At 40.9% G+C, this 27,854-nt stretch overlaps 1 non-coding gene across 1 annotated transcript; it reads left to right on the forward strand.

Moving 5' to 3' along the window:
* Positions 1–15,329: 15,329 nt before the first annotated feature.
* On the forward strand, positions 15,330–15,401 carry Trnae-uuc1 (transfer RNA glutamic acid (anticodon UUC) 1). Its single transcript has one exon. It is a non-coding gene; the product is annotated as a tRNA-Glu (tRNA).
* Positions 15,402–27,854: the final 12,453 nt, after the last annotated feature.

A 27,854-nucleotide genomic window follows, 5' to 3' on the forward strand; every position in this document is an offset into this window, starting at 1 on the left:
GTTCCTTAGGAAATTAGACATTTCCTGTAGACCCAGCTATACCACTCCTGGGCATACACTCAAAAGAGGCTCCAACATATAACAAGGACACATGCTCCACTGTGTTCATAGCAACTTTATTTATAATAGCCAAAAGCTGGAAACATCTCAGATGTCCCTCAACAGAGGAATGAATACAAAAATGTTGTACATTTCACAACAGTGTTCTACTCAGCTATTAAAAACAATGACTTCATGAAATTCACAGCAAATGGATGGGACTAGAAAATATCATCCTGAGTGATGTAACCCAGTCACAAATGAATGCACATTGTATGTACTCACTGATAAGTTGATATTAGGAAAAAAGCTCAAAATATCCACCATAGAACTCACAGACTGTATGAAGCTGAAGAAGAAAGAAGACCAAAGTGTGGATGCTTTATTCCTACTTCGAAGGAAGAACAAAATAATCACGGGAGGCAGAGGGAGGAATAGATTTGGAAGAGATAGGGAAGGGGAGGGAAAAGGGGGGCCGGATCAGGCATGGAAGGAAACCAGAGGTGGGGGAGTGCAGAGGATCAGGAATTTGAATGGATATGTGTAACAGTGAGGTATGGGGGACTAGAGGGGCAAGAGGCTCCCAGAACCCAGGGGGGATGACATTAGCTGAAATACTCAACAAATGTGAGTGAGAACCTGAAGAGACCATATCCAGAGCTTAGGCATGGCCTCCACTTGAAGGGTGGGGTCATCCACCCAACTCAAAAATATTAACATGGAATTTCTCCTGTCTAAAGGAAATGTAGGGACAAATAATGGAGCAGAGACTGAAGGAAAGGCCATCTAGAGACTGCCCCGTCTGCAGACACCAAACCCAAAACTATTGCTGATGCCAAGAAGCTCTTGCTGACAGGAGCCTGGTATGGCTGTCCCCTGAGAGGCTTGCCAGAGCCTGACCAATACAGATGCTGATGCTTGCAGCCAGCCATTGGACTGAATACAGGGACCCCAATGGAGAAGTTAGGAGAAGGACTGAAGAAGTACAAGGGGTTTGCAAACCCATAGGAACATTATCAACCAACCAGACACCCCCCATTACCCCTCTCCCCCTGAACTTGCAGGGACTAAACCACCAACCAAGGAATACGCATGGAGGAACCCATGACGACTCTAGCTGGCTATGTAGCAGAGGATGGCCTTGTCTGTCATCAGTGGGAGGGGAAGCCCTTAGTCCTGAGGAAACTCCATGCCAAACATAGGGAAATGCTAGGGTAGTGAAGCCAGAGTGGCTGGGTGGGTGAGGGAGTTCCCTCATAGAAGCAGAGGTAAGGGGGGAATGGGCTAGGGGGATTGCCAAGGGGAAGCTGGGAACAGGGATATCATTTGAAATGGAAATAAATAAAATGACCAATAAAAAAGAAAGAATTATTCCTGAGCATGGCTTAATGTGAACCACCACCCTTCTTAGTGTAGTCCCTTGGTCAGATAATGGATTTAGTCCAACTAGCATGTGAGGTCTTCACTGAGCTTCACTGTTGTTTTCTCTTAATCTAACACAGAGCCTAAACCAAAAAAGCATGTCACATTTGCATTTCATACTGTCCTTACTAAGCCCTGTGAATAATCTCAGGTTTACAGATGAGGGTTCATAGGTCCAAGAGATAGCCTTAAGCCAGCCCAGCCACAAATGGTCTGCATGATGGCTAATGTTATGTTTTAAGTTTAAATTACTATGCTTAAGAGATCTAGAAAACAAAAATCCCTCCAACCTGTAAGCCCCACTTGCCCAAGAACAAACTTAGAACTACTTAGAATGCTGGGAACTGTTGTTCATACAAGATAACAAGTCGTGTATTTTACTTCTTTAAATAATCTAGGTTGTGCCAACTGCACAGGCTGTGCTTGATGACAGTAGGCAGAAGGTACCTGGAGATGTATACTTACCCATGACTGGACAAAGATGGAAAATACGTAGCTTCATAGGTCTTGACTGTATTAGCCTCTGTCTAGTATAATTCAGCACCATACTCTGTGAATCTCATGTATGGACCTGGCCGATATCAATAGTCCTGGCAAAGCTTGCTTCAAATTTCGCTCAAAAATTGTGATAGTGTTCTTGTGCTTGCCCAGTGGGATTAACAGCACCTTTAAGATCTGGCTTTAGAGGACCTGAAAGCTGGGGCTCAGGCACCTCCCCTCTCCTGGCCTTACATAGTGATTAAGGACATTTTTGAGACAGCTGGAGAAGCAGTTGTGGCTGTGACTCAGACCACGGCAAGTCATCTTGGAGTCCACAAATGAGCACTTTACAAAGACTATTCTAGGAAACTAATTTTTAAGCACAATAGGAAATGTTCAAGCTTGCTTGAAAATTAAATACATCTAAAGCAATACTAGATAACACTCAGACAGTCAGTACTGAAAAGGTGAGTACACTGGCCTCCCGTTGTGTGGTAGATGACCCCAGGAGTGCTCCAGGCCCTGTCAATAGCATGCTAGCAATCTTGCGAAGAAGCAATGGGGATGTGCATAATAAAGAACTGTTCAAAGGCTATTAAAATATTACACAGCAGGTTCGATTCTAGCATTTCATCTAAAATGGCCAGAGATTTATGAACCATGTGGTTTCTTTTAACAAGATCTATAATAAGAAAAAGATAAAAATAAATTTAACATAAAAATATTTGGAGGTAAAAAAGAATCTTACAGGAGACAGAAATATTAGAAGAAATTCTCACAAATTGCATTGGCTAATCCTGGATAGAGTATGGGTTGATAGATTTGTCATCTTGAAGTTACTGTATAAAATTCATAAGCTTAATAAGAAAAAGGTTTATTTAGTCTAGTAATGACAGGTGTACTGTCCATAGTTAGTTGACTGTTAATCCATCAGGATAAGCATGTACTGGTAGAAAGAGATCACCTCATTAGGGTTGGGAAGTAAGGAAGATTCATGAGTGTCCCACAATTCTTACTGATGGAATGCTTGGTGACTTTAAATTTCCTATTAGTTAGGTCTCACCTCTTAAATGTGTCCATGACCTTCCTGTAGCACCAAGCCAAGAAAACAAACTGTCACAAAGGAGTCTCTGGTGGGGCATTCAAGACCCAAACTATAGTAATTGATAGATATTTTCATAGTTACACATGACATTTGATCTTCAAGTCAGTCAGGCCCTGCCTGGCTTGCTTAAGGCTATAAAAAAAAAGGCAAAAAGCCCATGGCATTGTAAACACTCTGCAAGGCAATGATGTGCCCTTTCTGAGAAGCCTGGTGAAAACTGAGAGAGAACAGGGCAGAGCAGAACAGAAGTATGGACAACTGACCACATAAGAAGGGGTTCAGTGGGGTTGGGGATCTAGCTCAGTGGTAGAGCGCTTGCCTTGCAAGCGCAAGGCCCTGGGTTCAGTCCTCAGCTCTGGAAAAAAAAAAAAAAAAAAGAAGGTTCAGCATCATTTGTCTTTTGGGAAATGCTAATTAAAACAACAACAAATTGCATGTCTCATTGATTAGAGCTAATGTCCAGAATACTGACTAAATCAATTGTTGTTAAGGATACTGAGTAAGAACTCACATCCCTTGCTGGTGGGATGCAAAATGGAGCAGCCAGTTAAAACTGTCAAGCAGTTTGCATGAGGGTGCATGCTAAAATACTGATTTAGGGCCTGCTTGCTTTATCTATATAATGTTAGATTCCCTCGAATAAATAATAACAGGCACCCTGTTGAGGACTGAGGCTTGGAATCTCTAGCCAACAGAGTTCCAGATTGCTAGAATTGACATCTTGCTTCAACTCTAGAGACCACAGACAGAGGGAAATTAGTTAAAGCTCTAGGTTGCTGTTGTGTATGACGCCGTGGTGAGGAATGTGTGAAACTGATGTGCAATGATTTAGATCAGAGAACTTTAAAGATTAAACTACCATGAGTGATTGTAAAAATAAGTGGAAGAGTTAAGGCTGATGGCAAAATCATTGGTGAGAGGCTCAGTATTCTGCATGGTAATCCTGTAAATGTTGTATTTGTAATATTATATTCCAGTGAATTAGGAGCTAGCTATACATGAAATTACTAAATTCATGAACATTGTTATTAAGAAGTTGTTAAGGAGGGAGCTGTAGCAAGGTTTTTCTCTTTAATTTTGCCTCATTTTATGTTGCGTGAGTATTTTGCCTGGATACATGTCTGTGGAACATATATGTTGTTTGCTGCCCTTGGAGGCCAGTAAAGGATATAGCATCCTTAGAAACTATAGTTACAGACAATTGTTAGCTGCCCTGTGGGTGTTAGGATTTGAACCGAGGCAGTCTAGAAGAGCAGTGGATCAAAAGACAACGTAAGAAATGAGGTGAGGCTAAAATGAGCCACGGACAATAGATTGGATTTGGAGATGTCAGTGTCAAGTCATACTTAGCTCCATATAGGTTGATGGCATGAAAGAGTGATAGCTTTGTGAGCACATAGCTAGTGTTGTGCACAGTTGAGCTTCCTTGCTTTTTCAGGAAAGAGTCTAGAAACAGCACATATAGCACCCAGACTTTGGTTTGGGGTACTATTCTCCATCTTATAGGACTAGAGTTCGTTGGAGAATGGTTGCCTTGGAGACTGATAATGGGAAGTATATAAGGTAAAGCTAGAGCATCATACTGTGGTAAAATCAAGGAAGTACACAAATACATGTAATAAATAAATACTACACAATGATTTTTTGTAGGTAGAAAAATAATCCTTATTGCAGCCACTAATTCAAGTTGGTTCCAATACCATTAACCGGGAGGTACAATTGGCTCCCACAGTCCGCACTCCTCATGAAGCTGTCAGCTGAGAGCCTATGCTGTTTTCATCTGTATGCCCAGCCCACCTCACCAGCTTTAAACCGAAATGAGTACAGCTTCCTCCTTGGGTTCAGTTAATATGCTAGACTGGCTTAAAGAATTCCATTTTTTATAAAGAATTCTGCAGAGGGTGCATAGGATGAGATAAACGAAAAAGGGTAAACTCTTTACTTTTTTTTTTTTTGGTGGTGTTGTCTGTGTGTGTTGGGGGGTGATGCGTATTTATTTTATTTTTATTTTTGTTCTACAGTGATGAGGATGAAAGCAGGGACCTTGTGCATGCTGCTCATTCTATCACTGAGCTCCATCCTCGTATCTCCTGGATTCTTATGGAGACTTGACTGTATATGCATATCTGGTGACATCACCAGCTTTGGGTGGTAATTTAACCTTCAGCCTCTCTCCTCGGAGATTAGTGAGGAGAACTAATGTCTTGATTTCACAATATCAAACCTTGAGAATGAGTCAGGAAAAAAACAAGGCAAAACCAATGCCAAAGGAAGATAAATTGGGGTGAGATAAGCCACTGTCTGGTGGCCTCCTTCAACGCCTTCAGTGTGCAATTGAATAAAACTTGCTACATGAAACTTTTAACTTTCGTGACTTTGAAGAAGTTACAAAATAGTATAAACTCACATGACAAATCTAATGTAGGAAGTTTAATTTAAAATGTTTATCTTTGTTCTTTAACACACTACATACCATAATAGCATTTTATGACAGGGATTGGTTGTTAAGGAGTGAACTGTGTTGACACTTTTCTTTCTTTTTTAATTTTTACTTTCTTTTATGTGCATGGATGTTTCTACAAATGTGTCTGTGCATCTGACCTTGATGCCCTTGGAGTCCAGAAGAGGGCATGGCATCCTTGGGAAGTACAGTTATAGACAATTGTTATCTGTTGTGTGGGTGCTTGGATTTGAACCTAAGCCCTCTGGAACAGCAGCCAGTGTTTTTAACCACTGAGCTATCTCTCCAGACCCAAAGATTTTCTTTTAAAAGTAAAATATTCTCTTATTGTCTGTCAGTAGTAGTAACTACGATCATAATGCCAATGGGCTTTGTACAGGCAAGAAGACAACCTGAAAATCTTTATTGTCCTTTCCTTAAGACGTGTTTTAATACAATGTAGCTGTAGTAATGCTCCTAGAGTGTGCTCAGAAGGAATGAATTGCTTTTGGCAAGCTACTGTATCAAGGTTTTTATAAGCAAGAAGGAAGATGAGAAAGAGCCTTCAGAAAGGCATCAAGAGTCAATGAAGGTGTGTCTGAGTGCTAGAGTACTTACTTTTCCTCTACCCTTGGTTTGATTCACAGTATATACATATACATATACATATATACGTATATACGTATATACATATACATATACATATACATATACATATACATATACATATACATATACATATACATATACATATACATATACATATACATATACATATACATATACATATACATATATTCTGAAAAAAGAGGAAACTAGTTCATACAGTTTCAGCAAAGAGGTTCTGAAAGCTTGTTTTGACAGAATGGGGGTTTTGAGAGCATCCAGACATAAGATCAAAACGCCCACAAGACTAAGATGAGGGGAAAGATACCTCCCTTGTGAAACTCAGCCAACTCTCCTTTAAACAAATCCAGCAGTTACTTTGTAAAGATTTTTTTGAATTTGGTGTCTAGAGTATTTGCACCATGAACATCCAGAGCAGTGACTCATTGGTCGATATATTATTTAGAACTGTGTCTGGATTGAAGACTTACAGTTGTCAACAAAGACATGGGGAGACTTCAGAAATCTTTGTTTTCTACAAATGTCTCTTACTGGGTCATCTTCTACAGTTTTCATCAGCTTAGTTGTTTCAGAAGCCCATTTTAGGAGTCTCTTTTTCCTATCAGTCAAGGCTTTCTTCCTGTTCTGATGTGCTTCTCAGGTGAATACTTTGTGTATGCTAATGATTTCCTGAGGTACACACTGTAGTTTGAGGCATCTTAGTGAAATTATGACAGAAAGATGTGCCCAGAGTGAGCGTAAGAGTTGGGAAGACAAAACGTGAACCAGAAGCCAAGTATGGAACAGGCACAATTGTACCAAGAATACTGTGTGTCTGTTGTAGTTCCCGTGTGCTTCTGAACTCAGGGAGTTGGAAAAGCTTTTGTTCATTAGAGGCCAGACAAAAACATCTGCTTTCCAACAATGTTTAAAAACAAAACAAAACAAAAAAAACTTCAGGCATAGATAAGCAGGGCTGAGAAAGCAGTCTTTCTAAGGATTTGAGATGATCCTAGACCAATAAAAACAAAACAAAACAAACAAACAAACAAAAAAAAACCCCTCACGCTCAGTCCTTGTAAATGTGTAGATGAAGCATCTCCATCTTGAGTCCATTCTCTTGCTGTGCACTTTGTCCTCAAAGAAAAACCTTAATACACTAGGTACACAGGCAGACAACAGAGCATTAAACTACCACATGTTACCTGATATATTACAATGCTGAGACAGAATACAACTAAAGATGCATAAGTAAAAATTACTGGCCAGTCAAATGTCTTGGAGGGTAAAGGTGATTGTTAACAAGTCCCAAGACCTGAATCTGTTCCCCTAGACCCATATGATAGAAGAGTTGATAGAATGTCAGAAGGTTGTCTTCTGACTTCCTCACAGGTCTCAATGGTACTAGCATGTTCCCTAGTCTCCTTCCCAACAATAAATCAATAAACAAACATCAAATAAGCAAATAAATAAATGTAATTTTAAAAATTCCTAGGTCCTAACACACAGGAAAGCAAAATAAACTCATTACTAAAAGTTTCCTAGGAAATACTGGAGACCATGTGCCTGCTTACCTTAGGTGAGAGCAGTGTAGCAGGGAGTCTGCCTCAGCTGTGTTATGCCATTGTGATGTAATGAAGGATCAGCAGGTCAGACTTGCTTTAACAAAGGTTGATGACTAGGTTCAGTGAAGGAAGGGAATGTACACAATATAGAAACAAGGTGTGTCAGCTAGAAGGGCTAGGAATGAACTACATGATCCAGCTTCTAATGGGTAAGTTAAGGGAAACCCTATGTGGCAGAAAGCTGCTCTCTTTTGATGGCACTGGAAAGTGGAGGTCATTGTACAACTGAAGGTTTCAACTAATCTAGTTTATAGGAAAATCAGACTAGAGATCCGCATGGTGTAAACTGTCAAGGATTTGTAGCTGCTAACCTTAGCCAAGGAAAGGACACACGGCGTTTCGTGAATGACAAAAGACTTGCTTTGGTCTGTGCTAACACAGACGTAGGTCATATCTCACTGCATCAATTTAGTGTTTCTCTACATGTAGATATTTAGGACTAACAACCTGAGATTAGATAAGGTATCAGAAAGCTCCTCACTGGAGAAGACTGATTCTCCTTCAAGAATGGAAGATTTTAAGCCAAAGATCATGCTAAGAGACTCCCTAGAGTATGAGACTGGAAACGAAAAAGGCTGAGGACACAGAACACATTTAGAATTCCAGATGTTAATATCCAGGATGTGATTAACAGCCACTAAAGGTGCTGAACGTGGACTAAGAAAAAACCGTTAGACAAAAGACCTGAGACAAGTCATGCAGCTTTGCCAACAACCCAGGAATATCCTAATGAGGGTACAAGGAACTGACGGAGCTGCTGAAACAAGAGATTAGAGCTATTGCCCTACAACCCCAGGTTGAAGGCCACAAGTGAGCTTCAGCTTCTGGGAACTTCATTTCTTCTGACCCTTTTCAAGTACCAATGCCATCTTCTAATAGTTCTATGATTTTATAAGAATGTACAAACAGTATAGTACTGGCACAAAAAAAATGAGAGACTGTTTAATGAAATAGAATCAAGTAAGAGTTCTGATATAAGATCACACACCCACAGATACCTGATTTTAGACAAAGATGCTGAAAACACACATTGGAGAAAAGATAGGATCTTTAAAAAATGGTGCTAGTAAAACTGGATATATACAAGTAGAAAAATTAAACCTGATCCTTCTCTCTCATGCTGTATGTAAATAAATTGCACATGGAATAGAGATCTCCGTGTTATGCCTGAAATCCTAACAGTCCTGGGAGGAAGAGTCGGAAGTACGATTCAGTACAGCTTTACATAATGACGTTCTGAATAGAACTCTCATTCCTTGAGGGAAAAAAGGACCATCAGTCAACAATCAAAATCACATAAAAGTAAAAGTCTTATGTACTGCAAAATATATGGGCATATTTGGACTCACTGGGTTATTTTCTTACAGAAAGAGTTGGAGGGCACTAAGGTGAGAGTGGATCTGGGAGGAGATAAAAAAGAGATATAGAGGATGAATATGATCAAAATATGACCAGAGAATTAATAATAATAATATATATTGAAAATGTGGGAAATAACTGTCATCAGTTACAAGTCTGTTTCTTCCAGTATTGGAGACTGAACCTAGGGCTTCACAAATACTGGGCAAGGACATTTATCATTGAGCTATATGTCCTAACTGGACATGCCCTATCTCAGTAGCCCAAGCTGACTTTGATCTTGCAATCCACCTATCTCCTAAAGAGCTTGTGTTATAGGCCTGTGCACTAGACCCAGATTAAATATCTCTTTGCCCCAGAATTCATTTATCTTAAAAGATTAAATACAGGAAAGAACATGAATGGCTTCACTGTTCATCCCGAGCACCACAAAAGGAAGAAAAACCAAAAATAAAAAGCTGTGTTCTATAAACAAGCAGTAAGCAAGCAGCTTTCCTGTTGATGTTGGGAAATCCAGATGTTAGTTAATCAATGGCTATTCTATATCCTTAGTAATATAACAGATGTTATGGTTTGTGTATGTTTGGCCCAGGAAATGCCACTATTAGAAGATGTGGCCTTGTTGGAGTAGATGTGTCACTAAGTATAGACTTTAAGACCCTCAACCCAACTGCCTGGAAGCCAGTAATCTGTTAGCAGCCTTCAGAGGAAAATGTAGAACTCTCAGCTCTTCCTGTACCATGCCTGCTTGGATGTTGCCATGCTCCTGCCTTGATGATTATGGATTGAATCTCTGAATCTGTGAGTCAGCCCCACTTAAATATTGTCCTTATAAGAGTTGCCTTGGTAATGGTGTCTATTCACAGCAGTAAAAACCTAAGGTAAGTACAATGCTTATGAACAGGGGAAAAGGAGATTCATTGAGACATATGGAATGTCTACTGTTGCAGTCAATTCCAGAAGCAAAGTATATAGTTAGATGAATGTAATGAAAATTAGCCTTTATTTGCTTATTCCTTTAAACTTTTAGTGCTAGGGATTGAATTTGGGCCTCAGAAATGCCAACCATACTCTCTAGACTGAACTATATAATTTCAGAACACCACCCATTCCTTTTTAAATTAACATTTTACTTGACTCATGTAACAAGCAAAGATGCTCTCAAAAGTAACTCTATATTAATTTGTTTTATTTATTTAAGTATTGTGCAGGCTTAAAAGCAAAAGGGATCATTGTGTACTCACCTAACTGGACACGTTAAAAAATAAAAATAAAAATAAAAAAAACTTAAGAAGTCAATGCCTGATAGAAAAGAGTGCAGAAGTGTTCCCGAAGGGCCCATAGCCTGAGAAGCACTAGCCTGTGCTGTGGCACTATGGGGAGGCGGTAGGTTTTAAGGAGTGAGGTCTTACATCATGAGAGGTTGTTCTCAACCACTCCCCACTTCTTCCCTCCCAGAGATCCACTCTTCCTCCCTTTCTTTTCAGAAAAGAGGAGGCCTCCTAGTGATATCAACTGAACACAACATAACCAGGTACAATAAGACTAGGCACAAATCTTCATATAAGGGTTGGGCAAGACAACCCATTAGGAGGAAAAGGTTCCTAAGAGTAGGTGAAAGTGTCACAGACAGCCCTATACCCACTGTTAGGAGTCCCATAAAATCACCAAACTGACAATAATAACATACATGCAGAGGACCTAGAACAGCCCATAAAAGCTCTGTGGTTGTGTCTTTAGTCTCTGTGAGCCCTTGTAAAGCCTACTTAGTTGATTCTGTGGGCCATTGTTCTCCTGGTATCCTTTCTTCCTCTATTTTTTGGGGTTCCCTGATCTAGAAAGGAAGGGAACCAATGGAGATTTTCAATTTGGATTCTCTCTTCACCTAAAGTTTAACTGTGGGTCTCTGTATCTGCTCCCATTAGCTTCTGGAGGAAACCTCTCTGATAAGGAACTCCAACCCTAGCTGTTCTTCTCACTTCCTAGCAGCATGGTGGGTAGAGGATCTTCATCTTACCTCCTGCTACACCTTGCTTCCAAAGCAAGAGGACGAAATGGCTGTGGGCTAAATCCACTGGACCCGCCCGTCAGATAAAATTAACTCCTCGTCTTTTTACATTCATTTATCTCAGGCATTTGTTACAGTAACAGAAAGCTGCCATGCAACACCATAATCTTGAATCATTGGAATGAAACTCCATCCGTCAACAATTCTCATAGATGTGCTGGATTCTTGCATGGACAAGGTAGGAAGTCAAACTTGGCTTTTACCTTGAAGAGGCCGGTGCTGTGTTTCAGGGTTTTAATGTTTTCACAATGGAGATGATGAAAAGTACCGGCCTAGAGAGTCGTCAAAGAAGTAACAATGGAGAGATCAGGCCACCGGATTCCAGTGAATGCCAGAGAGAAAGCATCAAACACAGACAGAAGACAGAATCTATCCTGCTGCTCTACCAAGTGTTGACTGTGCACACATAAACAAGGAAGTTTAGCTTTCTGGGGTAAGTACCTTCTTCACAAAGGCCTGGGCCCCACTGATGAACAACAGCACAACACAGATAGCATCCTCATTCCAAAATGAATTCCTCTGGAAAAGTGATCAGCCACAGAGGTGTTCTATCTGCCTGTTTCCTCTCCAGGAGGTAAGTGAAACAAATAACAGATGACTTAGATAAAGCCTTCAGGGACAACTATGCTCACTAACCACTGGCCTGGAGCAAGTGCCTCCTTCCATTCTGTCAGAACACTACGAGCTCACCTTCTGTATGACTCAATGCTCTCACAGTAACTGGACTTCGATATAGAGGAATTAATATTAATAGTTAGCTTTCAAAATTAAGACTTCTCTCAGTGGTACTAGATTCCAAAACACAGGGAATACTTATATACACATCATATTAGTGATCTTCTCACTACTATAATGAAGTATGGTTTTTTGTAGATAATTCATAAAGAATGGGTAATATTCAGGGTAGTAGTTATGGCCCTAGCTTCGGCTCCACAGATGCCATTGTGTCAGAGCAAATGATGGCGAATATAGTATCTCATGAGTGAGCAAACGATTCCATCTTTAACACCAGATTAAAAGAAGCTTTTATAATAGCCTTAGTTACAGAGGTGAACTATTTTCTAAAGGCACTCATAAGAACACAAGGGCTTCTCCCTAGGCCCTACTTCTCAAAGACCCCATATCTCAACAGCCTAGGACCAGGGTGGTAATCACAGTCGACCTTTGGAAGCCTCAAACTGCTGGAGCCACTGTACTTCCCATATCAGTATCCCTATTCACTTCTAGAGTATTGCACCAGTAAAAAGCAGTGCAGCACATCTATGCTACACAGCCAGTAGCGCTTCACGGCCTTTTTACTCAGAATGTCAATCATCATGGAAAAGTCCATTCCTCCACAACAATACTCGTTTCTACTTTTTTTTATTAATTTCGAAGTATTTCAATACATCTGTGTCATGGCCTCAACACAAGAAAATTTCCCACAAGGATTTTCCTAGCTCCTTGAGTGGGAAGAATTTGGAAAAACATAACAAACAAACAAACAAACAAACAAACAAACAAAAATGTTGTGGATGGTTTTAAGGTTGGCCTTAAAAATTGCCAGTCATCAGGGAAGAGAGAGGCAAAGATTAAAACAGAGACTGAAGGAACACCCATTCAGAGCCTGCCCCACATGTGGCCCATACATATACAGCTACCCAATTAGACAAGATGGATGAAGCAAAGAAGTGCAGACCGACAGGAGCCGGATGTAGATCGCTCCTGAGAGACACAGCCAGAATACAGCAAATACAGAGGCGAATGCCAGCAGCAAACCACTGAACTGAGAATAGGACCCCCGTTGAAGGAATCAGAGAAAGAACTGGAAGAGCTTGAAGGGGCTCGAGACCCCAAAAGTACAACAATGCCAAACAGCCAGAGCTTCCAGGGACTAAGCCACTACCTAAAGACTATACATGGACTGACCCTGGACTCTGACCCCATAGGTAGCAATGAATATCCTAGTAAGAGCACCAGTGGAAGGGGAAGCCCTGGGTCCTGCTAAGACTGAACCCCCAGTGAACTAGTCTATGGGGGGAGGGCGGCAATGGGGGGAGGGTTGGGAGGGGAACACCCATAAGGAAGGGGAGGGGGGAGGGGGATGTTTGCCTGGAAACCGGGAAAGGGAATAACACTCGAAATGTATATAAGAAATACTCAAGTTAATAAAAAAAAAAATAAGAGGGAGGCAGGAAGTTGTGGGTTGTTGGGTGGGAGAAAGGGGATAACATTTGAAATGTAAATAAAAAATATCCAATGAAAAAAAATTGCCAGTCATTTTTGTCCCGATCTAAATGCTTCTCAGATCTAAATTCTATTATTAAAGTATTCACTTAGGAGGCTGAGCCTAGATCCTGAGCTCAAGGCCAATCTAGGCTGTATAGTGAACTCTATATATACCACTACCCCACCCCACCCCACCCCACCCCAACAAGTACACAAAACCCATACCCAGTAACTAAGTATCCAATAAAAGAGGGAAACTAGAAATACAGGGTATTACTGCCTTGCTGTTAATTTTCCAAGCCGTCTTTCTTCCCGTTCAGTTTCCTCACCCAAAAGTCCATAAGCCAGTAGAAAATTCTGTTACTTTTCATGATGATTTTCCTTATTAGTGGAAGCTATTGCGTCATCAAGTACTGCTAACAAATGGGCCCAATTGCTCAATTATTCCACACACTAAAACTTGATTTCCAACTGTAAGTGTTTACTGAGTACCACAAATTGCTTAGGTGCTGTGATTCAGGGAAATCCTACTCTCTGTGTTTTGTGCTTCTGGGTTCTCCTGGGTCTCAGTCTACTGCGTTCAGACAGTCGACCAACACAGAAAGAAACAAGCACAGCTGGTTCCTGAACAGCCCTTCTGGAATCTGCATTCACCCATCTTGTAACCTTTCATGGCCTGGCAGAAATGGAAACGACAAAGCTGGGAAAGAGAACCTCTGCATGATAGCTGGCTTTTCACAGTGACTTCGCCGAAAGGCAGGAAAAAAACATGTAATCCTAACTCATTTGTGAGGAAGGTAAGCAAATGGCCTCATTCTGTCTTTGAAAAACAGGAGCAAGCCAAAGACCCAGACTACTCAAGTACATATTCAGTATTTGCTGCTACCAGGAGTCATCCAGTTCCCCAACAATCCTTCCTAAACGTGACCGCCACAGGTCTCCATAGGGAATATTGAATTGAAATGCCTGGGTTAAGTGCCTACCTTTTCTGCGAGCTGTATATTTCCATCATCTGTGGCTCTCCTTAACAGGGGTATTTTAGCCTGTTTTAAATTGTGGTACGGGCCTATAACTTGTCATAGAGTGCTTCGAGCATCCCCAGGTTCAGAAATCAAACCAGAATTCTAGAACCAATCTATTTTGTCAATCAATTAAAATGTAACTGTATGGTACTGGGCAAATGTACCTTCTTCGCATCCAGTCAGAACTGTCTCCTTTCAGCCTTCCTTATATCGCTGATTCCCGCCCTCCCCCCACCCCCGTGGACGCCCCTCCTATGCATACCTATATAATGAACGTTTTACAGTGCTTGGCTGTTTGTTGACCCTATTTACACAGGCATCTTCCCACCAATGCTTGCTAGTATTAAGAATTCTTTCACGTGCAGACATCTGAGATTCTATTGTCAGAGACTGAATACCCTCCTCCCTTCAAAAGCATAAGGCGATCTACGTCAGATCTTAAAATAGAACTGCAAAGGCCCTTTGTGCAACACAGCCCTTATTTGGGGATTTCATTCATTCTGTTTTAGTTCAGAGATTGATTTAATCTCAATGAATGAAAATCAAACCGTGAAGATGGTGATCTAAACTAGGTTTGAAAATGCTAATCTAACATTCTCAGCACCAGACCTGGGCTCTGAGCCTGAGGACACCTACCATTTCTCTCCACCAGTCTTGTGACCAATTCAAACTATTGTTTCCCCTAGTGCTCCGCAGAGAGTGTAAACCGGCTTTAGAAATAGAGGGAAGAATGAGGGCTGAGTGTAAGCGATTTGCGGCACCAGGGACCAGAGCCACCAAGAGCAGCGACGCCTCACGAAACGCGAGAGTATCTTTACTATTTCAGGGACTAAAAGTACCCAGTACTAGTGCGCAGGCGCAGAAACAGACCTGCCGAAACACAGGGCGTGGCACTATAGGCAGAAGCAGCTTTGAATCATTCAATAGTCTGAAACTAGAACACACCCTCGTCAGTTCCCACATGGTCTAGCGGTTAGGATTCCTGGTTTTCACCCAGGCGGCCCGGGTTCGACTCCCGGTGTGGGAACAAAAGACCCTTTTTTTCCTCTATCGCGAAAACATAGTTAAAGAATGGGTTTTGTTCACCGTATAATGCTTAATGTTTCTGGTCAAGCTCACTGGTCTTTATGCTCCTATGGTCCGCTGTTGTTAGGAGATGAACAAAGTAGAAACACTATCGGAGAACAGAGGAGCTGCAACTTTGTGGGTCTGGTAGGGAGTATTTTGAAGGAAACTCCCTAGGGCTGGGAAACTAAGAAAGCAGCCTTCCAGAAAAAAAAAAAAAAAAAAAGAAAGAAAGAAAGAAAACAACTTTAAGGGGGACCGCAGAGTATTACAAAAAGCAACTGGAGAGAACACATTCATTTATTCATCAGCTCACATTTTGCCTAATAACTTACAGGAGACTAAGGCATGGGCGCAATCTCTAGGTAGAATTAGAGTTTTAGTTAGGCTCAGGATTCTGAGCAAAGACAAATTTTCAGAAGTGGGACTCCTTGAAAACTTTGGTGCAGGAAATAAATCGTGTATGTACACCTGCGTGCTTGCCATGGTAACCCAAGTCTACATGTGTAGTGGTTAGTGCATACCTGCAACAGATCAATGTTTAGACCAATAGGTAAACATGTCACCAATCACATCCTGCTCCAGTTGCTTACCTTTAGTGCAATGGTTCTCAATTTTCCTATGCTGTGACCCTTTAATACAGTTCTTCATGTTGTGGTGACCTCCAACCATAAATTATTTCATTGCCACCTCATAACTCATTTTGCTACTGTCGTGAATTGCAATGCAAATATCTGATACGCTGGATATTTGATAGGCAATCCCAGTGAAAGGGTTGTTTGATCCCCAGATGGGTCCCAACCTACAAGTTGAGAAACACTACATAAGAAAACTTGGATAAGAAAACAGGAATTTGGACCAAGGAGGCTCCAGACCATTCATAAACAACAGCAGGAATGGCAGTCAGAGGTAAGAGTCTGTTTTTGGAGAAGTTGCACTATCCCACAAAGGTAGTACCTTTGTCCCTTAACTGGATAGTATTTCTACATTTTTAGCTTGCTTAGGAGTCCACATAAAATATAACTGCAAATTACTGCTTCAGAAATTGTACATGATGCTACCTAAGACAAATTCTTTTTAAAAATAATTTTTATTGATTCTTGAGGAATTTCATACAATGTATTTTCATCATATTCACCGCAATTTCTCCTCCTAACTCTTCCAAGATCTACCCTACCTCCTCATCCCTTCCAGCATCAAGAACAAATTCCTAAGGCTTAGTTTTAAAACAAAAATGCCCTTAGTAAATACTTGTCAGAGTTCCTCTCCATCTCTCTCCCCTTTAGAAGTCCTTGTTGGCTTCAGCCACTATTCTCTAAAGGTTTCACCCCAGGCTGCCTGCTGTGGGGGACACAGACTGATAGTAAGACTGCTCCTGTAGTTTCAGATGATCCCCAAACTCAAACCTGAGCACTTTAGTTGTATAGAAACATAATGCAGATAAGATTGGGGTATGGATAGCTATTGTTCCAAGGTTTGGCTTTTTGTGATCGTTATCTTTCTGGCCCTTATCTTCTTTCATACCATGGAATATGTTTTTTTGTTTGTTTTATTTTATTTTGTTTTGTTTTCCGGAGCTGAGGACAGAACCCAGGGCCTTGCGCTTGCTAAGCAAGCGCTCTACCACTGAGCTAAATCCCCAACCTGGGATATGTTTTTACCTTTCTTGAATGCACCGAATCAAACTACGTCTCCCAGATTTCTTTTCCTAATAGACTGTTGATTCATCTACTGGGAGACGGGAGGATGCCACGTTGAAAGAAGAGTATGATACTTCAGATAATACCTTTGTAGCAGTAACTGTCCCACGATGGCTGCCTACAGTCTCCAGTGGCACCGTTGAATCTGACAGGTGCTGATAACAGTTATGAGCTACTAGCAGTGACAGCAGCTGCAATCCAGGCATCAACAGCCCTGATAGTTTTAGTAGATCCTGTATGGGGTTGACAGAGTGTAGTTTCCATGGCAATAGAACACACAGCGGGGCCGTGCAGAGGAAGAGCCTGGCTCAGCAGAATGCCAATCTTTCTAGTGCTTTCAGTCTTGTGAGTGGTGGGATCTGCAGCTTTTAATATCTCAGTGACCTAATGGTTATTCCTTCTGGCTCCATTACTTTTGCTGTTTGAAACATCTGTTGTCTTGACTCTGGCCAGTAAATACAAATACTATTACTATGATCCTCATCTTCCATCAAGCTCTTAGCCTTGCTGACTTCAACTGAGGAGATCAGGGAACATAATTATCCACACAGCAGAGTGAGTTTGGAGGATATATTTCATGTACAATTGACAAGCTAGCAAGGCTGTAAAGTGAACATCAGTCAAATATTCTGTTTCATTGGCCTTCTGGAAAATTTGAGTTTCATGGTCCTCAGCTTCAGCTAAGCCAACTCCAATATCCTCAGTGAGTTTCTTCATGATCTACTCCTTCTTATACAGTATCCCACATTTCACTTGTGTGTTATGGACAGGCTATGACTCCACTTTATAATTCTGTGGATTGCAGAATGAAATCATAGGCTTTATGTTCAGCTCTCTCCTATTTTTGCAACTGTAAGGAATTGTCTGCAGACCATGATACGGGAAATTTCAGTTTTCAATTGAAGAAGTTGAACCTTGGGTAATTCATCTTTCTAGAGTCTCTCCAGTGCTGTCCAAAGGAGGCAGTCCACCATCACAGCAATTTCTTCCAGTAATCTTGAAGGTCCCAATATCTTACCTGTTATTTCCACTAATCTCAAGTAATGCTTTAGTGAAATTTTAAATAAATATTTTGCTACTATGCCTGTGATGCCCCCTCCCCAATTTTGACAAATCATGTACTCAAAAAAAAAGATAACAAAGGAAAAATCTCTCAGGGTCTTCCCTGGGCAGCATGTGCCAACTGATATCTAGCCAGAAGAGTGAAACGTACTTGAAAGTGTTTATTAATTCCATTTGTTTGTACTAGGGATCTAACCCAATGCTCTGTGTATGCTGGATGAGTGCTTTCCTACTGAGCTGGGGGCCCTTTAGATAGAGGGTGTAGGTGGCATTATCTGAAGTTAGGAGAATCTGCTGATAACATTGTTAATTTCTGCACTCGATATTGGGACCTCTGCGCCCTCTTAAACTGCTAATGTTAGCAGCAGTCATTCAACTTCTTATAGAGGCTACATGGGACACATTACTTTTTGTTTTTAATATTTTTCTAAATATCTACTTGTTTTATGTATAAGGATGTGTGCCTGAATGTAGGACTGAGCACCATGTGTTAGGACAGTGCCCAGGAAAACAGGGGAAGAGGACATCAGTTACAGTTACAGACAGTTGGTGAGCTATCCAACCTGGGTGCTGAGAACTGAGTCAGGGTCCTCTAGAAGGAAGAGCAGCAAGTGCTTTAACCTCTGAGCCATCTCTTCAGCCCTGTATACTGCTTCTTTAAACACACTGACTGCTTCAGTCTCTGTAGGACTACTCAAGCTCATGGAAAGGTTTTTTGTTTGATTGGTTAGTTGTTTTGGGCTTTAGTTTTTAATTTCTGGTTGGAATGCCAAAGACTGGAACCTGAGAAATCACATGACTTGAAAAGAAAAACAAAACAAACAAACAAACAAAAAATTGCTCCTTCCTTTTACCTTCAGACTTATCAGGACCTCAAACTTGCAGAATCTAATCAGAAGCTGGCTGGCCAGATGAACCTACGGTGATTGTCAGGTTTCCTCACTTTCAAACAGCCCAATACTAGCCCTATTTCTTGCGCTGTTAAACTAATCTTCGGTCCTCTCTGAAACTGAAGCTACTGGTTTGGAGTTTATGTAACAAAGCATTCCCAAAACACAGCCCCACAAAACAACCCTGCAGCTCTGTTGAGTCGAAACGACTCAGCAATGGACTAGCCATTTCACAAGACCGTTGTCCAGTCACACTCTGCACAGGAGTCACTGCACATCTGGATTAATGCCAGAACCTCACTCACCACATTCTGTCTCCCCATTCACTGGCTTCTCACATGTGGCAGAGCATAAAGTATGGCCTCTTTTTCAAGAACTGCCATGTACAACCAAAGGCTCTTACCAGACACCACTTAAACTCCTTAGCTACCCACCAGTTCAAAATAAAAGATTTAAACATGACTTCCATCTTGTCGGTCAATCTAAAAGTGAAAGTTTCTTTATGTATATAAAATTGAGTTTTATTTATGTCCAGCCAGAAAGCATTTGTGTGGTAAACAGATGGATAAAGATGGGGAAATGTTTATTCTAGGAAAGAACCGCTGAACCCACCCACTTTCTCTTTTTGCTTTGGCCACTAGCCAGTTGAGAGCTAGCGTACATTCAAGCACAGTGGCCACATTCATCCAATCTCTCAATGCTGTCTCCTGCCCCCTTCCTGGGTCTAGTCTCCCTTTCCTACTGTATATGTACCTTGTAAAAATATACGCAATATTATAAATGACTTATTTGTAGCCTCATTAAAGGAAATTTCAGTTTTACTGATAAGACATGTGAAATACAACCTTCCATGTCAGAAAGTAGGGTCACAGAAAGCAAGTTGGTCAAAGAGATTTTTATGAAGCCACAGGGAAAAAAATGCTTTATTCACTGGCACACAGGCCACCAGGCCAGCAGGCATACCCAGCACCCAAAAGCACACAGGAGGGCATACACACACATGCTGATGGGCACATAAGCCTTTAGAAGTAGGCACACAGATCTAGTAATAGACACATGCTGGTGAAGGCAACGTCACAGGTACCTGACCTCAATATTATATTTATACAGAATCATACAAAAGAGACATATGCCAAAAGTAATCATATATTAGATTGTACTACTGTTTACTTTGGGGTTCTCTGAACATTTAGTATCAGCCATTTTGTGTTTACCCATAGCCCCCTGTACTAGTCAGGGTTCTCTAGAGTCACAGGAATTATGGAATATTAAGAGAATTTATTGTAATGACTTGAAGTCTACAGTCCAACTAACCCAACAATGTGCAGCTGTGAAGAATCTAGTATTCCTTAGTCCCACAAGACTAGTTGTTTCAGTTAGTCTTCTAACTGAAGAAGAAGGTTCCAAAGAAGAAGGTTCCAACAGATGTGCCTGCAAATAAATACAAGCAGGTGAGCCTTCTTCCATTGTCCTTCTGTCGGCTTCCTGCAGAAGTGTGGCCCAGATTAAAGCTGTATACCATGAAACCTGAATTTGGAACTTGCTCTGCCCCAGGCTGTTCTTGAACTCAGAGATCTGCTTGCCTCAATCTCCTGGGATTAAAGCCATATACTACATTGCCTGGGCCTAAGCTTTTCACAACCAGTATGCCTCAAGATCTGGAGCAAAAGTGTGTATCATCCCATGTCAAAGTCTGGGTCAGAAACTATTTTCCAACCTCAAGATCTGTATCACAGATGTGCTCTCCTTTTCTGGATTGTATTTCATTTTGGGTGCAATCAAATTGACAACCATGAATAGCCATCACACCCCCTGATTCTAGTGTCAGCCATGTTCTAACTGACCCATACTAGATATCTGTATCAGCATCCTGTTGTCTAAATTTAAATTGGCCTTTCTGCTCCCAACAAGCAAAAGGCTCATAAATAACACAAAGTAATTGACCTTTTATTAAAGTCATCTTTTTCAGAAGAATGAAGACTTCCTGTGCTCCTGAGGGAGGAACAAGGATAAAATTGTGACATGAAATCTCTCATGAGATAGAAATGGGGGACCTACTCTTCTCATCTTCACATAAACTGCAGAAGCCTTAGTTATCTCAGCTTTATCCTGATCACTTGAGGGTATGATTTTACCTGGTAGACTGTTACTTCTGTTATTCTGCTGAGTAGAGTAGCAAAAATAGTCCCTTCGTAGTAACATGCTGGCAGTTCTGATGACCTCTTTTAAAGCATGGATAATATGTCCACAGTAAGATGTAAACAAGTAGCAAAAGAAATACATTTCCCAAAGGAGCTTCTAAAAACAAATCCACATTTAAGGCACCATTGCCACTCCAGGTTTTGAGGTATATTTCATTGCAGAAAACTATGTCCCATTATGTCATTTCTGACACAAATAGAGTGCACTTTGGTCACATTCACATCCCATCCATTATCCCATCTGGCTGACCCTTTTCTTCCTCAAATTGCCCCCTTCTACTTTCATGTCTTATATATATTTTTTAACTTCAGATTTTACATGTGAAATGAAATATGCCCCATTTGTTGTTCCGAGTCTCTCCATTTTCATTTAATTTAATAATTTCCAGTTCCATTCAGTTTCTGCAAAAGACATAATTAATTCCTTTTTTCTCCCAGATGAATAGAGCTCACTATGTGCATTCATGCCACATTTTCTTTCTTCTTTACCTGTATGGATATCTAGGCTGTCTCCACACTGTGGCTATTATAAATAACCATGGATGTGCAAGGATCTATGCCATTTGGTGACTAAGAATTTGTCAGGTTCCTATCTAAGACTACACAGCCTACTGTCATGGTAGTTCTAACTCCAGGTTCTTATTTATTTTCTCCAATCTCCATGATGGTTTCTACAGTCCATGCACCAGTTAACACTATAGAAGTAGTGTTGCCTCACTACTTTGCTTTGATCATTCATGAGCTTAAAGTCCTCATGCTCTTCCAGACATGATCAAGTAGATAGAGGAAGTACAACAATAAGCATGACCAGATAATGGATCAAAAATATCCACAATCAAGTAATGTCTGTGTTTTTAGTATTTAGCAGTCCAACAAGCCCGTAGTGATTGTATTTCTAGTATTTAGCATTGCCAGATTTTGCACACTACCTCCACAAACAACCCCATTCTTACTCTCTAGGGAGTTTTTGGGAGGGGTAAGTGCTAAAGATGAAAGCAAAATTAAAATACCAATAACGTGTGTCTACTCACCAATTCACCCACTTCCTTGAGTGAGGACATCCCCTGAGGGAATCATCATTGTCTTTATTAGTAATTAAGCTATAGCCAATCAGGGCTTGAATTGATCTTCTAAAGAATTCCTTGCAGTCTTGCCCCTCCCTTCATCACTACCATAACTTTGGATCTGAAACCTTAACATCCCACCTAAACAACCGGTAGCCTCTGTAGGCAATGGCCATACTGAAAGAACACTGGGCTAAAGGACTTTCTATCACAGGATACCAACCTCCTAGTGAGTAGGATAGTATATCCCAATTCACTGTGCTGTGAGAACACCAGCTTTCCAGGATCCCTTAAGTCTCCCATCTGTGAGTAATCTTTGGTGAAGGGGACTGTATTTTTCCAGAATTTGCAGTTAGTGTCAGAAGTAAGGGTTGTAAATCAAATCTATCAGTCATGCTACTTGAGAGACCTTCAGGAAAATGTCTAGACAATAAGGCTTTTAAGTCCTCCTTGTGGAACCACACTTATGCGCATTGCCATGCAGAGACACCAAGGTGATAACACACCCTAAGACTCTGTGGAACTGGAGAAAACTGGCTCTGCATTTGGCACAACTCTGCTTCTTCCCTAGGTGAGTCTATACCTTTTCTCTTCAATACACTCTTCTACACTATTACCCCTAGTGCCCTCTAGTGAATAGTCTATACACAGAGGAACTGAATTTTTCCAAAACTTTCAGTTGGTGTCAGAAGGGCAATATGTAGGGGACTGTCCCTCTAGCATTGTAACTCACAAAGCCTCATTGTCTAGAGTTTTTTCTGAGGCTTAAGTAGCATAACTGCTTGACTTAGGACTCTTAACTCTGAGACCAACTGCAAATTCTGGAAAAATGCAATCACTCAGCTGGGACTAAGGCTCACAGTACACATACTAGCTCCTCAATATGGTATCCACTAAATGGAATAGGAATTCCAAAGAGAAAGAGGGTAAACCATGCATAATGGCAGGAAAAGCAAGATTAGTTCACATATCCATTTATGCTATAAACTAAGAACAAGCTCAAAGGCAGGCCAAGTATATGTCAAAAAGAATTTGAGACCATCACAGACAGTTTGTACATTAAAAAGAGAATAGAAGAATGGCTCAACCAATGAAGTGATTCCTACTACAATTCCCAAGCATTTGAGTGAAAAAGCAGGGCATAGCTGTGCATGCTTGTAAACACAGTTCAGGGAAGGCAGAGAAAGGAGGTCCTCTGGCGCTCTCTGGCCAGCTAATCTGGTGAAATAAGTGAGGTCCAGAATCAATGAGAGATCCTGTCTCAAAAAAAATATGGTGGGACATGATAGAGGAAGACATTCGATGTCAGTTTCCGGCATCCATGCAGCTGTGCACACGCATGTACATTCATATACCCGAGAAACAGCAGTGGACTGTATGCTTTTATAAAAACAGAGAGTGATGAGACTACAATAGATACAATTGCCCAGATGTAACTACTCCATGGATGCTAAGAGATGATACCTAACACTATAGTCTAAAACAAAAGTATTTACTTCCTCATATTTTCCATAGGCTATTTGTCTTCTAAACCCAGTGGACACTATGTGAAAGTGGCTTGAGGGATTCCACATTCACTGTGGGTTAATGCTACAACTGAGGCACCCTGAGCTTAGAAAGCTCCAGATGTTTGTAATGTAATTCCTGAAAATTGCACAGCCTTCGTTCCCAAATAAGCTGCTATTTTTATAATAGTGAAGAGCAAAGCTTGCTGCTGCTCCAGAGGGAGATATTATCTCTGTCTTAACAAAGCTATCTGCTAAAACAACAGTCTCAAAAGCACAAGCCAGAGAGAAGACTGCCAGTGCCTCCCAGATGCACAGAAATGAAATGGTTTCTGTAGAGGAAGTTTAGCCAGCAATGTAGTTACTCTGACTGGAATACACACACACACACACACACACACACACACACACCTTTACTTCCAAGAGTCAGAGGCAGGCAGATCTCTGAATTCAGGGCCTACAGAGCAAATCCCATGTAAGGAAAAGCTTAGATCCAGGCATGGTGATACACATCTTTAACCAGCACTCAGTAATCAGTTCTGTTCAATCAGTTGAGTTCAGTGAAGTGGAGTCAGAGAGTAGAGTCAGCGCAGCGACTGCAGGGCAGTGGAATTAAGTTTATTTGTGAGTTTGTATAATCCAGTGCAGATCAGCAGAGGCAGTTGAAGAAAAAGAATAAGAAGGAGCCAGAAAATTAGAAAAAAAATTTAGAGTTCATTTGAGGCCAAGCAGAGAAATTCAGTGAGAAGCTGAGAGAAGGTAGATTGAATCAGTCAGCTTGGAGATGGGTTTGAACTAGAACCACCAGCCAGAGTTTTTGAACCAACCAGCCAGAGTTTAGAAAGAGATAGAAAGGTGACATTATTTAGCAGTCAGTTTCTGAGATGACAGTTACATTAGGCAAATGAAAGATATTTTTACAGCTTGCAACTAAAGCCTGTCCAAGGGCTGTGGACTCATCATAGGCAGCACATACTAAGGCACCAAGGAAGGAGACTAAACAGAAAAAACCTCGTGATAAATATTTGAAAAAGCCTTCCACTCTAGCATTCTGCAGACTGAAGCATACTGGAGAAACACAATATAATGTCTGCACCATTTGCACTTGGTGATGCTGCCTGATCTTCAAATGTGTGAGTGATGTTGTCTTACATTCTGGTTAAATAAATAAGAACATCCAGAATCTTCTGAGCCAATCAAGGTAGCCAAGACAAGAATTAATGAAGACAGGATTTTGGGAGAGACCTGGATGAATAGGATAAGTCTCAAGAATGTCAGTATTCTAACCTTGTCCTTGGTTGCCACAATCAGAGAAAGAGTCTGCCTATTCTTTTCCATGTTTATCAAAAATCAACTGGCTTTAGGCATGGTATATCTTAATATCTACAAATATTTGTGCTGTCATATACTCAGCTCCCTGATGCTGGATGTTAGGAACTCATGATATTAAAAACTCCTTTACTGAAAGCAATAGGTTATTAAGAAAAAAGAGGGAGGATTGATTTTTATATATGTATACGTATATATTTTTTCATCTTTCACAGCAGATGTTAAAACACTAACTAGCAAGCACTAGCCATATACACAATGTATCAAAGAGTGTAAGCCACTGATCATTTTGACGTCACACAGCTGTTGTATTTTTAGCTGTGCTTTGCTCATTGCTGTCTGAAGACTGCTGTGTTAGGAACCATGAAAGCACACACTCTGCCTGCAACTTTGCTAGTCATCATCAGGGTGGCGTCTGATGGTCCAGCTGTTTTCTTCTTTCTCTTACTTAGTTATTCCAGTGTTAGAAAAACAAATCCACAAGTCAAATTTTTCATTTACCACATTAGTCTATCATTCAATAATAATGTTCTGTTCAGAACCATGTTAAATAAAAGCGAGCACCACAAAAAAAGCATTGCTTCAAGTGTCATTTGTCACAACACCCTGATGTTCTATTCTGTCACTTGTAGAACTCTTGTTTCCTTGGTAACCCATAATAGATTTTATAGACAGAGTCCCTTATATTCAACTGACTTATTCTCTCTCTCTCTCTCTCTCTCTCTCTCTCTCTCTCTCTCTCTCTCTCTCCTTCCCTCCTTCCCTCCCTCCCTCCTTGCTTTTTCCATCCTTCCTTTCTCTTTCTTTTTTCCTTTCTTTCTTTCTTCCTTTCTTTCTTTAATTTTTCATCACTAGGAAGACAAGCTGCCTGCTTTTTCCTCCCTTCAACAAAACTCATAATATGGTGGGATATTAAGGCATAATGATAGATGCATTCCCAAGAAATAGGAAATTGAGAGAAGAATTATTATCTTTCATTTATATATTAGGATGCTCTATTTGAAAAATAAAATTTGAGGAAGTGAATCTAAATGGAATCACCCAAGTACTAGCTCATCAGAGATTTGTTGTCCTGGGATGTAATTAGTGACCCATGAAACAGCAGAAAATCACAGCAACAGAGGTTTCAAGGTACATTCAGCTACACATGACAGTCGGTCAGCACGGAGTGTCGAGCTGGCCGTCTTACCATTCAAGAGTTGTAGGCTTTCCTGGTTCTGCTCAGGTATCTTTTGGGATTTTCAGTGTTCTCACCTACTTCCCTAGAATAAACTCCAACATGTAGTCAGAACAAAGCTGTCTGGGATGAACAGTCAAGGGGAAAAGAGAAAAGAATTCTCCTAGTGGTAAAAGGCAACATCCTACAAGATTCTAAACTCCATGCCCAACAGAGGGAGCCAAAGTCAGCACCACAGGCAGGGGCCACCTGTCATTCATAGTCAGCACCCCTATATCCACTGGAATTCTAAGTTCTCTGTTATTATGATTTGGTTATGGTGTGCTTGTAGTCCCCAACAGTTCATGTGTTCAGAGCTTGGTCTCAGTGTGCCAATGTGGTAAGTAGAAAAATCATCAGGAGGTGGAACCGAGTAGTTATGTCTTAGAAAGTCTTAGGGTTAGAGTCTTGACAGCTGTGATGACTATTCCTGGTTGTCAACTTGACTACATCTGGAATGAACTACAACCAAAACATGCAGGGCACAGCTGTGATCTAGATCTTAAGCCTGGAAGATACAGGCTTCTGACCCAGATCTTGACATAGAGATCTTGAAGCATATGGCCATGAAAAGCTTAGGCACAGGTAAAGCTTTTCATGCCAGGGGACTGGGGCAAACAAATCTCTGAGTTCAAGGTCATCCTGGGACAAAACAAGTTCCAGATCCAGGTGTGGTAATACATACCTTTAATCTGGGTCATACCTGCTGGAGTTCTACTTAAGGATATCAAAAGAAGGAAGATTCACTCTTCTTCACCTGCTTGCACTTACTTGCCAGCACATCTTTTGGAACCTACTTCTTCAGAAGACAAGCTTAAACACCTTGTGGGACCAAGCAACTACTAGATTGTTGAACTTCTCATTCATGGCTGCCTGTTGTTGGATTAGTTGGACTGTAGACTGTAAATTATTACAATAAATTTCCTTAATATGTAGAGACATTCCATAAGTTCTGTGACTCTAGAGAACCCTGTCTAAGACAACAGCTGTAAGCTGGGCTTGGACACCCATTTTCAACAGGTCAATTACGGAAACAAGTAACAGTGAAAAACACTAAGTGGAGAGATGTATTCACTGTGACTACACCACAAAGGGAAATAAAGACATTCAATGACCCTTCCCCCAACCTCTTCTTCAGGAGGTCCTGACTGGAAGCTTCAGTTTAAATAGACAAAATAGAGTGCTAGATTGATGGATTAGTGATTAAGAGGACGGACTGCTCTTCCAGAGGTCCTGAGTTTCATTCTCAGCAACCGCATGGTGCCTCACAACCATCCATAATGGAATCTAACACTCTCTTGTTGTGTGTCTGAAGAGAGCAACAACATACTCAAATACATTAAACAATAAAATTTTTTAAAAAGAAAATAAATAGACAAAATATATGCACTGCTGAGCAGTCAGGTTAAGGTGTGATCCTAACCATCATTCATCTATCACAGTCTGGG

Source organism: Rattus norvegicus, chromosome 1 (assembly GCF_021556685.1).
Source record: "Rattus norvegicus strain SHRSP/BbbUtx chromosome 1, alternate assembly SHRSP_T2T, whole genome shotgun sequence".
Lineage (NCBI taxonomy): Eukaryota > Metazoa > Chordata > Mammalia > Rodentia > Muridae > Rattus > Rattus norvegicus.